Source organism: Pantherophis guttatus, chromosome 3, assembly GCF_059756535.1.
Source record: "Pantherophis guttatus breed Tessera chromosome 3, ASM5975653v1, whole genome shotgun sequence".
NCBI lineage: Eukaryota > Metazoa > Chordata > Lepidosauria > Squamata > Colubridae > Pantherophis > Pantherophis guttatus.
In genome coordinates, this window is record NC_142065.1 from 103,058,748 (window position 1) to 103,070,677 (window position 11,930).

General features: G+C 43.4%; 1 long non-coding RNA gene across 1 annotated transcript; it reads right to left on the reverse strand.

Moving 5' to 3' along the window:
* Positions 1–891: 891 nt before the first annotated feature.
* On the reverse strand, positions 892–6,375 carry LOC132711212 (uncharacterized). Its single transcript, XR_009622047.2, has 2 exons — positions 6,293–6,375; positions 892–1,065 (listed from the first exon to the last, which is right to left on the reverse strand). It is a non-coding gene; the product is annotated as an uncharacterized LOC132711212 (long non-coding RNA).
* Between the last annotated feature and the right edge of the window lie 5,555 nt (positions 6,376–11,930).

Consider the following 11,930-nt stretch of genomic DNA (forward strand, 5'->3'; position numbering starts at 1 on the left):
CTGCCATAGTGCTGGCACATCCACATTTTTCTTCTCCTCCACAAATGAAACAGTTTGAGAGAGAGCAAATGTTTCCCTGCAGTTTGGCAAAAGCTTTTACTCTACAAGCTGCCCTGCCTAACTTGAGACTGTTACCAGTGGCAATGGCTCCAAAGAGCAGGTCTGGTTTAATAATTCAGCACATGGAATCCATTTGGTAGCCATGGAAACCAGCTCTCTGACATCCAGTTGAGAAAAGGGGAAAGGGGAAGAGGCAGTGGAGAACGCACGGCTGTACACTCAAACATACATGTGGTATTAGGCTTCTAAAACTCTTTTTCTATAGAGCTTAATTCATAATAGCACTTAAAGCATTTGCATATCCCTCATTATTACCACTACAGACATCACATTCAAAACTTTAATCCTACCTCCCTACTGTCGTTAAAAAAAAAAACAAAATCTGGAAAGGAACAGCCTGCCCCCTCTAGAAATTTGAGTGTTTGAAAAAGGAAAATGCTTCCAAGCTGTAATATATAATCTCCACCCCTTAAGGTTACATCTTTGTTTCAGAATATATATTTAATATGTGTGGGTCCTAATGATTATTGAGATTGTCTAATGAATTTTTAAGCCATCTTGAAAACACAGCAAAAAGACAGCATATTATTGCTAGTAAGTACACACATACACACAAACAAATAGCAGTCAACTATTTGTGTAATGCCCACACCACTTTTTTCTGTTTGGAAACTAAGCTGACCTGGGCAATTTTGTGGGTCAGTTTTGGTCTGTTTTCAAAATAATATGGTGGTGAAGATATGCCTGGGGTATAAAGGGCTCTTATGGAGAAAGACTGCTTCCCCAAGAATATAACTGGGAGAACTGCACTGCAATCATTTGATGAAGCAATTATTTTCAACAGTTTTATTAATTATTACTTAGTGAAATTCTTTCCCCACAAAACCATCAGCTTTTTCATTGCATTCAATATTACACACACACACACACACACACACACACACACACACACACACCAGATCTTTTCCAAGTAGTCTATACCTTCACCCTTGCATCCATGGTCACCTGTGAATCAGAAATGAGAAGTTCTAATTAGAAATCCTTATCAGGAAGTTAGCATCTTAGCATCGCTGGAGCTTTTTAAAAAAAATTGGATAGCCATTTTTCCAGGATGATATAAAGGCTGCTGCCTTGGACAGGAGGCTGGACTAGAAGATCCCTTCCAGCCCAATGATTCTCTGACTCTATGATTTTAGGTGTTTCCCACTCAATTGTTTCCTATTTCTTGCATTTTATTTCAGGTGTTGATGCACCCATTCCCCCTTTTGGATCCCTTACTACAGAGCCCGACAGCTTCATTTACATCAGAAGTACCCATCCTGAAAACTTTGGGCTGGAGGCATTGCAGATATAGACAAGAAATTGTTAAAACACTCAAAAGAAAAAGCTATGAAGTATGTGGGAAGTAATCATATTTGCCACATTAAATTAATTACATGCATTTTTAATTCAGTATAAATCAAATTCAGTTTTTATTTTGGCCTTAGCTATTAAAGGCAACTGTGACTTACTGTATCTCCCTTGCTTAAATAAATAACAGAATAACAGAGTTGGGAAGCCCTTGCTCAAGCAGGAGATCCTACAGTACTGTTAGGTTGAGTGAATGAGGACACAGCAAGCCAGGCAGTATGTGACAACAGCTCTTTATTGTATGGTGAGAACCCAGCAACTGACCAGGGGAAACAGCTCCCTTTATATACCTTGCAGCTGTGGTGGTCAGCCAATCAGCTGGTGGTCAGTTAATTCAAACTGCCCGCCTAAAATCTACATACATAACACTCCTCCCCTCCCAGAAGTCACTTGGGGTGGACATTAGCATACGTAGTCCCTCAGGTGACCAGGGCGTGTCCGCACCCTAGTTGACCTGTGCAGTTCAGTCGGAGGTGTGGCGTCGAACAGGTCAGAGGAACTCCCTGTTTCTCCCTGCTCCGCCAATGGAACCTCTGAAAATTTGTTGTGGGCGGCGACTTCTTCGGCTGGTCGATCTTCCATGATGGGGTTGTGCTGGATCTTGGGGCCGATAGCTAAATCCTCCACTTGACTCGGGCTTGAGTTAGGTCGAGAGATCTGTTGGTAGCTAGGGAACGGTTCGTCGAAGATGTCTTCTGTGTCGACAGCCAAACGCTTCCATAACTGGTCAATGTGCCGGTGCCAAATCCTCCCATCTCCCATGTCTACTCTATAAGACTTGGGCCCGGTTACCTCTGTGATTGTCCCAGTTTCCCAGAGGGGCCCATTCCCGTAATTTCTAGTGAACACTGGCGTTCCTACTGTGAACTCTCTAAGCCTTTTCTCTGCCCCTCTGAAGTTGTCAGGGGAATAACTGGGTGTAGCCTGTCTAGGATTTGTTGGAGCTTTCTCCCCTAGATGTTCCGCCGGGCTCCTGCCTGTGGCGGTGCATGATGTTGCGTGTTGGGCCGTTAAGAATTTGTCTATCCTTTCCTGCCAGTCCCCGGGGCCTAGGCGTGAGATGGCTTCCTTAGCCGTTCTCACAAATCTCTCCGCCAATCCATTGCTAGCTGGATAAAACGGGGCGGAGAGTACGTGTCTGATCCCCAACTCTGCTAGGTACCCCTCAAACTGCGTGGCCCATGCCCACCCCTGGTCGATGTACCAGGCGATAAGAGTATGCTGCCAGGAAGATGGCCCAGCGTGTCATCCTGGGAGACAGGACTGCCGGGGTGGGTCGGACCCCTGCGATGAGACCCAGAAGGGGGCAATGGTCTGTGATGAGGTCGAAGTCTCTGCCGAACAAGTATTTTTGGAACTTCTTGACGTCTGAGACAGCTGCCAGGGCCTCCTTGTCAAGTTGACTGTAGTTCCATTCGGCGCTTGAAAGAGTCCGGGAGTAGTAGGCGATGGGTGCCTCTAGACTGTTTGGTAGTCTATGGCTCAGGACGGCCCCCACGCCGACGGTGGATCCGTCACATACTAGAACTAGGGGAAGCGTAGAGTTGTATTGAATTAAAAAACTCTCAGCCAACAGGAGTTTCTTTACTGCAGCAAACGCGGTAGCCTCAGCCTTCCCCCAAACCCATGTGGACTTTGTGACCAACACTCTGTGCAGGGGCTCCACTACTGTTGCCTTCTCCCTTAGAAAAATTGCGTAAAAGTTCAATAGTCCCAGGAACGCTTGCAGTTCCGCCTTGTCTTTGGAGGTGGGGGCCCCTTGGATCACCCTAATCTTGCTCTCGGTGAGGCGTGTGCCGGTTCCGTCTACCCGATACCCCAAGAATTCCACAGAAGGGACTGCAATCATGCACTTGTTGCGTTTGACCCTGAGTCCTGCACTTCTGAACTTCCCTAGGACTTGTCTCAGTCTCTCCCCTAGTTGCTGTTCGTCTTCTGCGGTGATGAGCACATCATCAAAATATGGGACCACCCCGGGGATCCCCTGTAACAGTCGCTCCATGGTGCTCTGAAACAGTCCGGGAGCTATGCTGACTCCGAATTGGAGTCTGGTACACATGAAGGCACCTCTGTGCATCACTATAGTCTGTGCCTCTGCGGTAGCGCCATCTACCGGCAACTGCTGATACGCGTGCGCAAGATCGAGTTTGGCGAAGATCTTGCCGGGCCCTAGGGAATGCAGCGGATGGTGTACGATCGGAAACGGGTAAGCGCTCTGTTGGAGAGCCTTATTGATCATACACTTATAGTCCACGCAGATGCGCACAGACCCGTCAGGCTTAACGGGGGTCACAATTGGGGTCTCCTGTCGAGCATGATAACACCCCCTGCTTGATTAACTTGTCTAGTTCCACATTGATCTTGGGCTTTAGGGCAAAAGGTACCCTCCTGGGTTTCAGCCGGATGGGGGCAATATTGGGGTCAAGGTTGAATGAAATAGGGGTCCCCACATATTTGCCGAGCCGCTCATCGAACACGTCCTGGAACTCCTGCATCAGGTCATCCTTCAGGGTGCTTCACACATTGCGGACTCCGGTGAATCCCATGCCCAGGGCTCTGAACCAGTCCATGCCCAGGAGGCTTGGGAGCTTTCTGTTGACCACTGTGAGGGGAAGCTTCTCCCGGAATTCCCCATACTCCACCTGGAACTCGCTGATACCTTCCACAGGGATGCAGTTCCCCTGGTAATCGCGCAGTCCCAGTTGCTGGTGCCGTAGTTGTCGTCTCTGGATGCTGGGGACAGCCTTCTTTAGCTTGTCCCAGGACATGATGTTAATTGGGGATCTGGTGTCAATCTCCATTACGCACTCATGCCCCTCGATGTCGACCGTCGTGTAGGTCTTCTCCCCGGGGGATGTGCAGGTCCGGCCGATTCGAATGGTGCAGGCTTCGAGATCCTCGGATTTCGCGCTTTTCCTATAGCTGCCCTTTGGATTGGTTCTCGTCCGCTGCACCATCTCTGATTGGCTAGCGTTGCTCCATGGCTTGTAATGGGGGTTCTCCTTGGATCTGCAGACTCTAGCGATGTGCTCCTTCCGCTCACATTGCCGGCAAATGGCGTCTCGGAACTTGCAGGTCTGGCGCAGATGGGGTCCCACACAACTCGCACAGGCATCTCGTAGCCTCGCCGGTCCTGCCGATACTGTTCGGTCCTGCCGGTACTGTTCGGTCCGACTCTTCCTTGCTCCCTGTGTCTACAATTTCCTGGTGAACCGGGGCTGACTTCTGTGCCGTTCTGCTCTGCATCGTCACCTGTAGTCTCTCGGCTGCCTTGGAGGAGGATTCATGAGCCCTCGCCTCATCCAGTGCGATGTGTAGTGTGAGATTTGTCTTTGCGAGCAATCTTCTCTGCAAATGAATATCTCTCACTCTGCAGATTAGTTGCTCTAGCAGCATCTCATCAAGGTCTCGGTACTCACACTGGTTTGCAGCCTTGCGCAGGGCGGCGACGTACTAGCTGATCGATTCTCCCTCATGTTGCAGCCGTTGCCGGAAGTCGAACCGTTGGATATACTTTAATGGCGTTGGGGCGTAGTGGTCCTTCAGCAGTGTATGAAGCATTTGCCACGAGATGGTGTGGACCGAGTTTGGTTCCAACAGGGCCTCAGCCATATCGAACACCTTGGGTCCACAATGGCTCAGGAACAGGGCTTTCTTCCGCACGTCGGGTAGCCCCTGTAGGATCCCCACTTCTCTTCCGTTGGGTTGAAAGGCGCTGGCGGTACATAGACAGACATCGTCGGTAGATTCTCCAAGTACTTCGCTCGCTTGCCTGGCTGGATTCGGGTTTGCAGCTCTCTCGTCGGCTCGTGGCTTCGGCTCTTTCCGTGGCTTCTGGCCTCAAAATCCCACCTTCGTCGCCAATGTTAGGTTGGGTGAATGAGGACACAGCAAGCCAGGCAGTACGTGACAACAGCTCTTTATTGTATGGTGAGAACCCAGCAACTGACCAGGGGAAACAGCTCCCTTTATATACCTTGCAGCTGTGGTGGTCAGCCAATCAGCTGGCGGTCAGTTAATTCAAACTGCCCACCCAAAATCTACATACATAACAAGTACCATACCAGACAAGTGGCTATCCAGTCTCTTCTTAAAAGCCTCCAGTGATGGAGCACATGCATGATTCCACACCACACTGGAAGCATCACCAAATTGATTATAAAATTGCAAGGCTCCTAAACTACTTTCTAGAGCAGTGTTTCACAACCTCAACGGCTTTAAAATGGATGGATTTCAACTCCCAGAATTTCCCACTCAACATTTTAGGAGTTGAAATCCACACATGTTAAAGTTGCAAGATCAGAAACACTGTTCCAGAGCAGCGGCTCCCCAACCATTTGGGCACCAGGGACCAGTTCTGTGGAGAGAGGTTTTTCTGCAGACTGGAGGGGGCGTGGTTTTGTGTGCTGCCTGCATCCCGGGGAATGGGGCTTTGCTTGTTTATGCGGCCTGGTTTCTGACATGCCATGGATCGGTGCCAGTCTATGGCCCGAGGGTTGGGGACCCATGTTCTAGAGAATATTTTAACCATAGAAAATTCCATTCTTTCTTTATATTAGGTTTTCCAATGAGATGGTAATGATGTGAGGTTAATTTAAAAAGATCTGGAAGAATGGGGCAATTATAGGTTTATAGATCTAGAAAGTATCAAGATTATAGGACAAATTGCTTTCCAGAGATGCCTCCCCAATCCAGGAAATGATTTTGTGAAGAAAAGTTATTGAGCAAATGAGCCAATTCAAATCACTATTCAAATCAAGGAACTTTCTTCTCTTTTCTCCAGTTCCAGGACAATGAGCACAGAATAAAAAGCCTTCCTTACCTTGCATCCAATGTAACTTTTTCACTAGTTTTAAAACTTGAATCATTCTGTATTATTCCATCTTCCCTTGTCACACAGGAAAGTCTCTGCTACAAAAAATGGAAAAATAATAATAATAATGTTGGAGGAGAATATGGAAAAATAACCCTGACAGGAATTAAGTGCTAATCATCACTACCACCAGGATCTGACAGGCTAAAATCAGAAAAAAGTATTCTTCAAATGTTTCTAATTTCTTCTCCAATATTTCTAATACACTACTTTCAAGCTTTCAAAATTAATTTCCACAACACTAATATAATATTAATCAGGGTTTTCGTTATCTCTAAATTGTTTAGGCCCAATATCTTTATGAGATTACCCCTTCATTTGTGCCCTAAAATGCAGTATAAACCAAAAGTCAGATCTCATAGGCCATGACCACATTTTGTCACCCAAATGTTGGACAATCCTGTAATTTATGAACAGTACACATCATAAATAGAGAAATAATTGCAGTGGGAAAGGAACTTCAATATTTACTTATTAAACTGATAAACAGAATGACCACAGATAGGCAAAAAAGCAGTGGGAATGGAAGTGACTTCCAAATTCCTACCACTTCCCCATAGTTTTATCATTACCAGTTCGCCCAAACCGGAGCGAACCAGTAGCATTTCAACCATGGGTTAGGGTTAGGGACCCTATACTTGGGTTAAAGACACTGAACCTGTCAACTAGAAAGCTGATGGACCTGGTTCAAGACCCAAGTGCCACACGATGAGCTTCTGTTACTTGCTCTAGGTCCTGCCTACCTAGCAATTCGAAAGCATGGAATGCAAGTAGATAAATAGGTACCACTTTGGTAGAAAGGTATCAGCATTGCTTGGCGTATAGTCATGCTGGCCACATGACCATGGAAACATCTTTGGATGACACTGGCTCCCTCATCTAGAAACAGAGGTGAGCACCAACCTCTAGAGTTGGACGTGACTGGACAGGAGAAACCTTTACATTTAATGGGTTCCAGATTTTTATGCATTCTTTAAATTAACAGATTTTATGTACTTTGATTCAAAAACTTTGCAGTATAATGCACTATTTGTGCTGCCTTGAGGATACAGACAGACAAACAGGTAAAAACAATGAGAGTTTTAGTATTATTGACTATAGATTATTTATTAGATCTGATTGTATACATACACACATACATATATAAAATCATAAATAATTTATATACTGCTAAAACACACTTTATTATATATTCAGGTAACCATGGAATAATGTAATCTTCGGACAGTCAATATCTCTTCACAGGTATTTAATATTGCAGAGCTGTTTCAGCTGCTTTTTAGAGTTAAGTGATCAATGAAAGGGCAATTTACCAATGTAGTTAAAATCTTGTTCTCCTTTGGAATTGTTCTGTTATCCTGTTTTATTTTGTTTAATTTCTGTTACTTCAGCTTTTGCTATGAAAGTAAGATTTCAAAATGGGGTATATCGTAAATAAACATACGTATCGAATACAAGTATGTATCTGTCACTTTATTTCTCTACCTATTAGAATCATCTTCCTACTTATTAGAAGCATCTCTATTTCACTACATATCTTTTAATACTTATACCTCAAAACATCTGAGTCCACACTCGATGAAAACACACTTGGCTCTGTAAGGCATTGTTTGGAATTTCAACTTCATAGGGGAGAGAGATAAGGCCTGGAGAGAGATCTAAGACAGAAAACAGAGAAGGAAAGGCAGCCAAATGAAACGAGGGATAGGATTTGGGGGGTTTTACATAGTCATTTAATTATTGTGCAAGAGTTGGGATTTCAGCAGGAACCGGAGATTAACAGATGCTGCAGCTGCTTCATTTCCAGTTGTGACAGACTCTGTAGCATTGGTCTCCTGTTGCATCCCATCCTTCCAGCTGAGACAGAGGCATAATCTGGGGTGGAGGAGAAAAAGAGGGTTCAAACTTCCATCTGTGCTTCTGGCTATCATGTTTAAAAGGAAATAACAATGTTCCATCTCTTTCTCTCTCTATTTTGGCAGAAACCTTTGAACCTATGTGAATTTCTCCCTTTGCCCCTTCCCGGCCTTTCTATTCTCACAGACCATTTCTCTCATCCAACCCTGAAAATATTCTTTGTTATCCATCCCAACTGTGCTGTACATCATCCACCAAAGCCTCCAAATCTCATTCACATTTATTCTTTTTTTAAATCTGCTTTTGTTTATTTATTTCCAGCATTTTTCAGTGACAAAACAATGCTTTGGATGTTACTATGGTTACCAAAAGTGGCAAGGGGAATTGAACTCTTGGGTTTCACTACTGAGAGGATGGCTTTTGCCTCTGCCCATTCCTCTGATCCAAACGTCACCAGATTGTGTCAACTTTCTACTGGCGCTTTCAAAAGAAAGTGAAAGTGTGGAGGAAAAGATTGGCAAGCAGGTTCAGCAAGCAAACATGGCTTCCTCTATGTGGAATTAGACCAACCTGCTACTTGTCCACATCATTACAACTATGGACGTGCAAGCCCAACATACAAAACGTGACCACCAAACAGTCTGAAAGGACAGGAATGAAAGCAGAATTACAGGCTGCTGATTGCAGCATGTAATTGAGCAGGAAAATATAGCAAGGGAGAAACAAAAGTGAATTTATCAATGATAAATGTGTCACAGGAGCCTTCTCTGTGACAAAAAACAAACTCATGAGTGTGATTTTCACCAGAGTCTCAGCAAGAGCTTCCCAACCCACCGTGGTCCCCACGTTAATCAGGCTCTCTCACCATCAATTGCCATTTATATTCCTTTGGTAGGTGGGGAGATACATATCCATTGTCTTTAAGGAGACAAAGATATGGGTTATATCTACTTTGGAACATTGGGAATTGCTGTTGTTATTGCCCTCCAAATACTAACTAACAGCACTTTTGGTGCTCTACTGAGAATGACTTCATTATCATAACTTTGTGCAAAAGTTCTAGCACTGGATATAGTGGTGCTTTGGGTTTTTCTGGAAATTCTCCTGCAATTAGCCAGAGGTGGAAATGGATGCATCAAGGTTTTCACAGTATTCATGTTTTAAATAATAAAATCTAAGGGGGAGAGCCAGAAACAAGATAGGAAGAAAGGAGTTTCAGATAGATACTACAGGATAAATAGAATAGATGGATGGATGGATGGATGGATGGATAGATTTGACAGACAGATGATAGATAGATAGATAGATAGATAGATAGATAGATAGATAGATAGACAGATAAATAGATAGATAGATTTTAGTGTATTCTACCTTCTCAATACTTGCTTTGCTTTTGTTTTACATGGAGATGTTCAAAGTTTTTCCTTCAGAAAAAAAAACTTTTTTGGGAGGTCTAGTTTACAATCCATCTTTGTGGGGTGGATTAGTGGCAGGAGCAAGAAATGGGGGCATAAGAGGACCCGTATAATTAAGATTTTGTTTAAATGAGATCAGACAGATCAACCAACATCTTATTAATTTTCAAAGCCTGATCAGTTTTCTCCCCTCTCTCTAAACAATTTCAACATGGGCTTCTTTTCCATATCCAAGATAACTGAAGGCATGGAAGAAAGAGGAACCAGGCCACTTCTTTCTCCATGCTCTCCACAAACACAGATGCAAATACACATATCCAAGAATTAGCACTCTATCAATAAAATGCTAATTCTGATTTTTTTCCCCAAACACAAGATGCTGCTTAACATCTGGCAAGCATCTCAGGAAACATCTGTCATGCATTACATGGTCAAATAACGCTATGGAACCCAGGTGTCAAATCCCAGTGAAGCCAAGATCAAAATGTCATGTGGAAATGAGAACCATGCTAAAGTGGCCAATAGGGTCTGGTCTAATTCTTTCCCACATCATTAGTTATATCATCATCATATGATGATGAAGCATCATAGACTCTTTACAAGACAAAACATCATCAAGTTCAAAACCGCATCATATTCCATTTAAATTGGAATTTATTTTCCCCCTTTCGGTTATGTTACAATAACAGAAAATGAGATTTTGAATAGGAGATGGTTGATAGAGTACCAAATCTGAAAGGCTACCATATCTCAACTGAAAAAATTGGGATGATCTTTGGTGATGATTATTTGCTATCAAGTCATTTTTGACTCCTAGAGACCAGGAGTTTTCACCATAACTTAGTTCATCCACCTTGCTGATGGTTGTCCACTTTGCTGATGGTTGTCCTTCCTTCCTTCCTTCCTTCCTTCCTTCCTTCCTTCCTTCCTTCCTTCCTTCCTTCCTTCCTTCCTTCCTTCCTCTCTTTTTCTTTCTCTTTCTTTCTTTCTTTCTTTCTTTCTTTCTTTCTTTCTCTTTCTTTTTTAAAATTAGAGCCTTTTCCAGAGAACTGGATCTTTACCTAATGTGTCTGAAAAACGATAATTTGAGCCTGCTTATTTCTGCTTTGAGTAAGAACTCTGGATTGATTTGCTTGATGGTCCATTGGTTTTCTTGGCTTTCCATATATTCTCAGGCATCTTCTCCAATACCAAAGTTCAAAAGCATCAATACTCATCCTATCCTGCTTCTTTAAAATCCCCTTCCATACACTGTTACAGAGAATACTATGGCTTGCACAGTTCTTATCCTTGTTGATATAAACACATTTGAATATATTTTCCAAGGTCCTCATGGCTACTCTACCAAGTGCTAGCCTGCAGCATTTTGGAGGGAGGAGGTTTATTGCTTATTCCTTTAGTGTTGATGGTTGGTCCTAAAAAGCAGAAAGTTGGTCCTAAAAAGCAGAATTTATCCACCATTTCAACATCTTCTTTGGGAAGGATTATCTTTAGATGACAGCAAACAGCTTTTGGTATCCATTTGGTGTGAGCATTTGAATTTTTACAGTTCAGATAGACAGCAAACAAGAGATACTTTGTTTTGGTTTTTCTGACTCTTTTAAGAGACACTACTGAGGGCTAGTACCAGAGGTGGGTTTCAGCAGGTTCTGACTAGTTCTGGAGAACCAGTAGTGGAAATTTTGAGTAGTTCAGAGAACCGGTAGTAAAAATTCTGACTAGCCCTTCCCCATCTATTCTCTGCCTCCCGAGTCCCAGCTGATCAGGAGGAAATGGGGATTTTGCAGTAACGCCCATCAAGCCATACCCACAGAACCGGTAGTAAAAAATTTTGAAACCCACCACTGACTAGTACCACAAATAAATAAATAAAAAACCTTATTGAGGAGAGATAGCAAAATGAACCCAATATTAGTAACAGAACAGAAAATATTCAGAGATAAGTGGAGAAAACTGGATGGGTTGTAGCTGAATTTTATTTAAAAGTGCATATAATAAGTCTGAATATTTGGTAATTGAATAAATACCGAGGCTGAGCACTGTTTCCCTTTTAACAACTCCACAATAACTGCATGTTTTCCTTCCTAAATAGCATGAAGATGTAATCAAAAATGGCTACCTAAGATGGTTTGGATTCCATCCTAACAGAATATAGCATTTGAGAATGTTAGGGTGAAATGTGGGTGGGTCTTTTTGTTTTATCTTTTTATTGATCACTATGCAGACAAGAAAATATTACAATTGTCGCTCTGGCATCAAAATAGATCAGACTACTTCCAGAGCAATCCAGGCTGTATTATTGTCCTCAGATCAGA